Source organism: Octodon degus, unplaced genomic scaffold, assembly GCF_000260255.1.
Source record: "Octodon degus isolate 3935 unplaced genomic scaffold, OctDeg1.0 scaffold00068, whole genome shotgun sequence".
Taxonomy (NCBI): Eukaryota; Metazoa; Chordata; class Mammalia; order Rodentia; family Octodontidae; genus Octodon; species Octodon degus.
The window spans coordinates 10,084,270-10,093,286 of NW_004524644.1; positions in this window are offsets into that span (position 1 = coordinate 10,084,270).

Genomic DNA, 9,017 nt, shown 5'->3' on the forward strand with positions numbered 1-9,017 from the left:
TGAAATAATTGAATCTCCTAGTGACTTTGTCATTTGAGCATAACATTTTAAAAGAAATACTTTATGAATACATGCTAAGAAAATTACTAAATTTGCAGCAATTCTGTTAAATGGAAAAGCTAGTCTATTACTTTAATTACTAAATTGTGATGATACTTCTATTTACAAGTTTGGCAATTATTGGAATCTTGTTTTTAAAATGATAAAGGAAACAATTTTATCAAATAATTTGTTTCTATGATTCACTGAATCTGTTTTATCAAATTCAATTCCAAATCAAATGCAAACTACAAAGTACAGTCATTATAAATTCAACAAAATTTTTTCTACTTCAAAGTGTAGTTATATCCTCTCAAAATTAAACATTCTTAATTTTAAAGATCTTATTACTTATTTAGTTACTTCTTTGGAATTTGTTCTAATGTAATTCAGGTTTTTTTTTTTTAAATTATGTATTTAGTACAGGGTCTATAGGTTCTCACTACACAGATCTGACTCCCTGTGATCCTCCTGTTTTCAGCTCCCCAAATGCTGGAATGATAGACTCGGGCCACCACCAGGCCAAGTCTGAATCACCCTCTCAGCGTGCCCCTGGGGGGCGGGGCAGGCACAGCATGGGGATAGAACTCCAGCCCCTAGTGCAATTCAGTTTTGAATAAATTTTTTACCTGAAGTTGCCAAAAACTTCAGATATTGAAGTGCTGGAGCTCATTGGATTAATACTATGATTAAAAATTTTTCAACTGCAAGAAAATGAAAGATTCATTTACCTAATAATTTTGCTACAGTATTAGGATGTGTATCTTGACATCTAATTGTAATGGTTGGATCCAGTACATCCTCTGAAAGTGTCGTGTGTTCTGAAATGGGGCCTCTGAGTGGTGATTCGATTACTGGCTTGCTGGGTCCTGACTTTGTGCTGGTCCCTGGGTTTGTAACCTGGAGTCATGTTTTTACCTCCCCCACTTCTTTCCCTCTGCCTCCTGGTCAGCAGGCTGAGAGCAGCTTCCCCTGTCTGAGCCTCCCCTCGGACATTTTTCCCTTGGAGCAGTCTGACCATGCACCGTGTAAGACCTTTGAGATTATGAGCCAACACAATAAGCCCCTCTTCCCTGAAACTGTGGGGTCATGGTTGCTGTATCTGTAGTGAGAAACTAAGATATTAGTCTTCTTTGCTTTGCTGAATACGTGCTTCAGTGGCAGAGTACATTTTTAGTGTATGTAAGACCCTGGGCTTGACCTCCAGCATTGCAAACATGCAAAATATACACATACATACATACATGCATAGTAATCTCATTTGTCAGTATCTCAGATATGCTTGCTTTCCAAGTGACAAAAAAAAAAGAAAAGAAAGATGGTGAGATGCTGGAATTTCTTGTTATATGTAGCATTCAAACATATTATAAATCTACATGTTCAAATTAATCTGTGTGATACCAATACAACTACATTTTTGATAATTTAGATATTCTTCATTGCCTTTATAAAACTGAAATGTTGGGGATCTATACTTGAATTCTGGGTTCACAATTTCACAACTTCAGTGCTCCTTTACTTTGTAGTTAAACAGATTTTTTAAATTACTTACTGTACATTGCCATACTTCACATTACAAAGGAAAAAAATTATGCATGTATTTTACTTGCATGATTTTTATCTATATTTTGAAAATTTTCATGTTTCTTGCAAAGAATGTTCCAAATAGTTTTTCTGATTACTTGAAATGCATAAAACTTTAAAGCCACTATTATATTTAACTAATTAATTCTTTGAATCATTTGAAGAAATTTTTTGAGATTTAATGATTTTTTTCTTTTGAAAGAGCCAACAGTTACACTTGAGAGAGTATAGATTGATGTAAATGGCTGTACTGCCATTTAGCAAAACAGTAAAAGCAAGATCAATAAAATCATGGCTGTATTGGTGCCAGGAGAGAGCTGAGGTTTTGGGCAGACCGTTGTTCTACAACCTAAAATCGTAAGCACTTGAAAGCAAAAACATGTTGCAATTTCTGATTCCCATTTGCCACAAACTCTAGGCAAGTGATTAAGCAGCATTAAGCAGACCTTGTACCTAAAATGGAGCATGGTTTGGCCACAGAGTGTAGACCGAGGAAACACAATTACAGCTACTTATAGCTCTTCACCAATCTTTATTGGGAGTTCAAGAGCCTTAAGAACAGGTTGAAGGCAATGTGAATGTTCCCGGGTAGCAGCCCCAGGGTGAGTGTGGTTGACCCTGAGGTTAAGACAGGAAGCTTGATGTTGCTCTTTCTCTCTCTAAGAGAAACATGTGACACTGAGGAGGAAAGACATGCGTGTTATTTTGCCCAGGATTCCAGGGAAGGACCGCATGCTACAGGACTGAAAGCAAAGGGGAAAAGATCCTCTTTTCCTGGAAGGAGGTCGGACAGAAGATGTTTGAGGCTGGATGATGCAGGCACACCAACAACTGGGAAAAAATAACTGATAAAACCCTGCTACAAATCCGGAAAGAACAGGGAGTACAAAAGACAGCACTGTCTGAGGGCATCGGAGCAACTCTAGTGCCTGGCAAGGGGCCAGCGGGGCACAGTTATGAACAAGAGTTTGTGGCCAGAAAGAGGTAAAAACGGGCCAAGTGCATTCACTGAGGCTCTGACTCCAGCAAGCAGCCTGAATTAAAGATGGTGCATGCACATTTAAAATAATTTAGAAAAGGTAACTGGCAAAGAAAAAACTCATACACCAAGTTCATATTTAATAATGATATGAATTTTCTACAAAAAAAGTCTTCTTGAAATAAAGAAAAATGTTACAATGGTGTGTGAGACAAGTTTTAAGTATGATATGAAAGCAAAAAACAATATAAGAAATCAATCAAGAGCCTTCATTAAAATTTTTGAATGTCCTTAATGTATTCTGAAAGAAAGATAATTATCTTAATTTCCTAAGTTAAATTTTGTTCTCTTTATTCTTCTAAATTTATTATAGGAATAAAGTCTACAGGGCATTTGTTTAACAAATAAAAACCAAAATTACTTGTTTTGTGTGTGGTTAAATCCTCCAATAATGTAAAACATGATACTAACTTCATTTTATTTTTTAGAGAATACAAAATAGTAATAAGGAATTGAAACAAGAATTCTAGTGATAGACTGTTCTTACAAGTGTTCACTTTCTCCCTTTTTATTTTATGTTATTTTTAATTTATTTTAATGAGGAAAAAAAATAACAACTAAATAGTTTCAAAACAGGCTAGTAGGATAGTTACAGTAATTAATACATTGTTGTCTTCATAGTAGTTATTCAGAGGACAAGATGCAGACATAATATCTTCATCTAAACAATATTAGTACGAACTTTTCTTCTCAATGAACTAAGAAAGTAGCTGCATACCTAAGCAGATGGCTAACGGTTGTGGCAAGTCATCAAAGCTGTAGTAGAATAGAAGTAGACTTGACCTTTTGAAAACCAAATGCCGGTCTCAGTTTTTCTGTGAAAACACTAGTTATTAAGAAGTAATCTGGAAATTCTCTTTTACTTTAATCAATAATATAAAATATAGACTCATACGATGATCACAGAACTAAATACAACCAAAATGTGAAATACCTGGAAAGAGATTGAAAAATATAAAGATATCAGAATCATCATATAAGGATGATCCTTCATAGAACTAATAATTACAAATAGACTCAGAAGACAATACTACATATTCACTAATACTATATTTATACTAAAGTAGAAATGACAGTTTGCTATTGAAAGTAATGCCTTTCTACTAACTAAGACACTTCCATGTGAGCTGATAATGTAGACTTATGATGTATTCCAATCTCAAATGGACAGTAAGAATTCCCAAGAGTTTTACTAAGTAATGGTTATGGCTGTTTCTGCATGTCCCTCAAAGCCCTATGCAGTCATGGGGGGTGGGCTTTTCAGAGGATGCTGAATCTGGAGTTTGAAATTGATTCGTGGTCCAAAGCTTGGATTACGGATGTGATGCTACACAACATAAGGGACAGAAAAAGGCTCCTCTCTCTCTCTCTCTCTCTCTCTCTCTCTCTCTCTCTCTCTCTCTCTCTCTCTCTCTCCCTCTGCCTCTTCCCCTCCCTCTTCCTCTCCCTTTCTTTCTATTCTCTTACTCTAGCCCTCTTGCTGCTTTTGCTGTCTTCTTCCACCAAGAGCTGTTGCCCTCTGCCATGAGCCACCCTGCCTCAGAGCCTGATGATTATAGACTGGAGTCTCCACACACTGTGAGATAAAGGAAACATGCCCCCATTAACTGCAGGTGTGGGTGTTTTGTCTCAGCAAGAGAGACAAGCAACTAAGACACTAACGGAATGGAAAAAAGTGGGGTAGATTTCTCTAAACTTAATTGTCCTCCCTAAGGATAATTCTAGTTTCAATACTTCACATTATTTTACCCAAGGAAATGCTCATTTGTCCATCTGTAATATATAAAACATATGTAATTTGTTAAATTCAAACTTTCCCTTAGTTTATAATTCTTTGACACTTTTTAGCATATTTCATCTGCAGGCAGATATAATTTGTTCTAAGTAGTGTTTAGTTTCTGCTTTTTTATATAAATTGATAATGAAAATATCTTTCTTTTCTTACCTTCTTTCTGTCTTCTGGTTTTTGTTTCACATACATAAAACTTACTTTAATCTATTGCTCCATGAATTTCATATTTCATGCATCATTTATGACCCTTATTTACCTTTGACTATTTCTACATCTCCTCCTCAACAAACTGAAACTGTTTATTATATTATCAATAACTTCCTAAATTTTATTGAATATAATACATGGTCTGTTTTCATTTTTATAATCCCTTAGAAAAATAATTAGGATCATTGTAATAATACAATTAAATATTAAAATACCAGATACTTAAATATTTGAAATTATTTTACAATACACTAGCAACAAGGTTGTTGTTTCTCAAAATAAAATTTCAAGTGTCAATCTGTGGCTTCTTAAATTTTAAGGTAAGTTCTACCTGCCAGGTACCTTTAGGGGAAGTTGAAAATTTAGGGAAATAGGTTTGTCCCAAGGTAATAGCTTTTTGGATATGCGGGTGATTTGGTTCACTTAGAACATCCCAGGGTGCCAGGGAGATAGCTCAGTGGAATAAGTGCATGCCTGGCAAGGGCAGGGTCCTAAGTTCAATACCTGGTACCACCAAAAAAATAAGAAGAAGGAGAAAAAGAGAGACAGAAAGAAAGAAAGAAAGAAAGAAAGAAAGAAAGAAAGAAAGAAAGAAAGAAAGAAAGAAAGAAAGAAAGAAAGAAAATTCCAAAAGCCCTCTGAGCTTCCCATGCAGGAATAATCCAGTCTGCATTCCTGGTTTATGAATTGTAGAGCCTCTGTAAGAGAAAATTCCGTCTTTCTATGCCTTATTGCTACCACTTTTCAGTTGTTCTCAAATTAAATTGGAGACCAGAAATCAAACTGATGCTAAGGTCAAGTAATTAAATTGACCTTTGAACAGTTCATCTATATAAAAAGATGCAATAATACAGCATTTATTGTGGTAATAAATAGAGAATGAAAGTGGAATTACTTTCTTCTGGTTCTAGATCAGGAAATATAAAATAATTTTACAAAATAAGCAAATTCATTGTCATGAGCGCACACACCAGAAATCTTGCATAAAACAATATTTTGCTTCTCTGAGAGTGAAGCAAATTATCAAATTATTCAAATTATCAAAACATTAATTGAAATATAAATTCAGTTATAAAAATGAATGACACTGTTAGTGTAAATTTGTCTTGTTGTAAATGATTGCCCTTATCATTCATTCTTTATAAAAAATAGTCCTTTGTGATAGAGAAGAATTTCAAAGTATATGTATAAATGTCCATGCTATCAGAAAAGATCACTTCAAGCTTCGCTTTAACTTCTTTCTGCATGTTAGTTAACTATGTGCATGAGTGATCAGAGCTGGTTATAAATTATTACTAGGAAAATTAGGTAGACATGTGGATAAATCTCACAAAATGCTTCCAAACTATGAACATAATTGATTCCATATGAATGTTTAATGTCTTTATTCTATTTCTAGAAGGGTATCTCAGTAATCATGTGAACAGTGTGATTTCTGTCAGCACATTTTTCCAGTCTTCCCAATATTTGATCAAATGGCTCATGCAATTTTCAGTAGTGAGAGGAATAGAGATTATGCATTATATCAGCAACATGAATTTTTCTCACAGGCACAGAATTCTCAAACTGCCTGTAATTGCTTCAATTGTCATGTCCTTGGACAGATACTAATGGAGAGTAACAGCATTGCACCACGTACTGCAAGAAAAGACTTGAGTCACTCCAAGGATGAAGAAGCAGCTTAAAGCGTTGGCTAAAGACCAAAAAAAGTGTGATTTAGGAAGAAAATGCAGGCTAACAATATTGACAATGTTTCTTTTATTAGGTATTAAATATTTTCCTTTTCTCAACCAACTTTCCCCTCTATTTTTTGTTAAATATTATCAAGCATGTTGGTGTCATTAAAATTAAAATATAAAAAAATAAAATTAAAATGTGGTACAGAAATTATAGACTATCACAACTGGACTTTGAAAACTGAGACAGAAATTACTTAACATGTTGAAATATGTGATGTGCTTGTCTGTCTATTTATAGATTCTTTAGCTGCACTGTATTGCATGTTTTTATTTTTGTTGCTTTTTTATCTTAAAGTTTAAAAGGAAAGTAAGGGATATACATTTTTATTGGCTCAACATGAATCACACAGTATTTCTTGAATATCAACCTGTAACTACAAAAGTGAAATGTTGATAAAAGTTCTCCTTAGTCCCTTACAACTATAACTATAGATGTTGTTAGTTCTTTTCCAGCCAAACACCTTTATGGTATTCATTTTATATTAATGGAAAAGAAACAGGGAGAAATAATATATTGACAACAGGAATAATTTTCTAGACTGATGCTCTCTGCCTTCTTCTTGTAACAACAGTTGGCTTTCCAAAATTGTAAACTTCTGCATGCAGTAGGGATTTTATAACACTGTTAAATTTTGTAGTGTGGCTGGGATAATTTATCTTTCTGTAATCGTAAAATTATAAATTTATTTGGACTTAGTTACTAAGATCTGTTTGTCACTGTAATTATGGGCTCTTGCCATTTCAACTGATTTCCAAATTCTACCAAATAATTCCTTTTTAAAGCTGAAAGAACCTAACATAACCATCACAGGTGTCAAACATCCACACATAACTTTTTTTAGCACAGCCTAAAGACAACTCTGCTTGGATGAGCAGCAGCATTGCATCAGCTCTTATGGGGATACTTTCATGTTTTCCAGTACAAGACATGTGATGGATTGCAGGTGATCTAAGCTTGAAGGATATTTAGAAATAAAAGATATCATGCAACATTCTGGGCAGTAGTAACATAGCTTATGTTTGCTTGAAATTAAAAAAATACTTCTCTGAATAAAAAATATTCTAAAAAATACAAAAAGTGCTTCAGAATTGAAAGCAACCAAGTAACAGTAAATTTTAGGGCCATGTTGTGAAGATACTGTCATGGCTATTTATGTATCTGAGAAATAATAAAATATCTACAGCTTTAGAGCTTTATCTAATACATAAATATGCTTTACTAAAAAGTATAAAGACTCTACGTGTTATCAGATCATACATGATTTATGAAAACACCCTCAGTTGCTTTGTTTTAACAGAGCTTGAGGGCATGTGGAGTAATTTCTTGGAAGAAAATGTAATGAATATTCCTCATTCTTCAACTTAACTTGCTGCAGAAGATTAAGAAAGTACACTTCTGGGATGTCTCTGGGGGGATGTTCCTGTGGGCAGATGTGAGCTTGGGTTGATCTCTGTTCTCTGGCCCCCTCTTCTCCTGCAATCTTTCCCACTTCTCTGCTTCCTGGCCACCATGAAGTCAGAAGCTTAGTTTAATACTCATCTGCCATGATTTGCTGCTTTGGAACTAGACAGTTACAAACTAAACCCTTAGAAGGTGTGAGCCTACATAAGTGCAAGTCAGATGTGTTGTCCGAGCAACAGAAAAGCTTATGAATAGAATCTTCCATTAGTTTCTCACAGGTTTTCAAACTTGTCCCAATAGTGCTTTCAGGGACTATCATCCCCTCCTCTTTCTTTACTTCATCCATGCAACTCACACTTTCTTTTCAAACCTTGACTCATTTAATTACATCCAGAAAACATCTTCACTTCCTAAGGAAATCCCTGATTACCCACACCACTGTTGATTCTGTCATGTTGTATTTAATTTCAGTTCATATTACAATGTCCTGTAACTGTTTGCGGTTTGGTGGTTTCCACTGTACTTTTATGACTAATGAGCTCTTTACCTCATTATCAAGCAGAGGCACTACCACATGGCTGGTATTGAGTCAGTGTTCATGAAGATAGTAAAGTGATGAAAATGGCTTTTTCATCATTCATCTTAATTATGTGATTATGCACTGTTTTCTCTCAAGTGAGAATGATCAGATTTTCATTGTGCTCTCTTTTATTTACTATTGCAAAGACCATTCAGGGTTTTAAAGCTACATTATTGAACATGAACTCACATCATTGTTTAATTTGCTTTAATCAATCCAGTATACTTGCAAGGTGGAATGAAAGTTTGGGCAGAGAGATGAAAGGAAGGAAAAATAGTAAGCAGACTTGAAATAAATAGAGAGTGGAATTCTGGAATTGATGGAAGTTGAGATGTATAAACAATCTCGCCATCTAGAGTCCATGGACAGTTGGACTTCAAAATAGAATGTGACTGAGCATTCATATTGTATAATTTTGCACCTACCGTGATTATGGTAACGGATGGGATCATGGAAGCAGGAACAGTATTTCAAAATCAGAAAGTCAGCAGGAGCATTTGCATAGGAATACTTTCCAAATGTATGAGGGCCCGTCAGAAGTAGAACACACCACAAACCAAGTTTTAAGAAGAAATGTGAGTCTGCCAAAAATAGATTTGACACATAATGAAATAAACAGATCGATTTGCTCACCC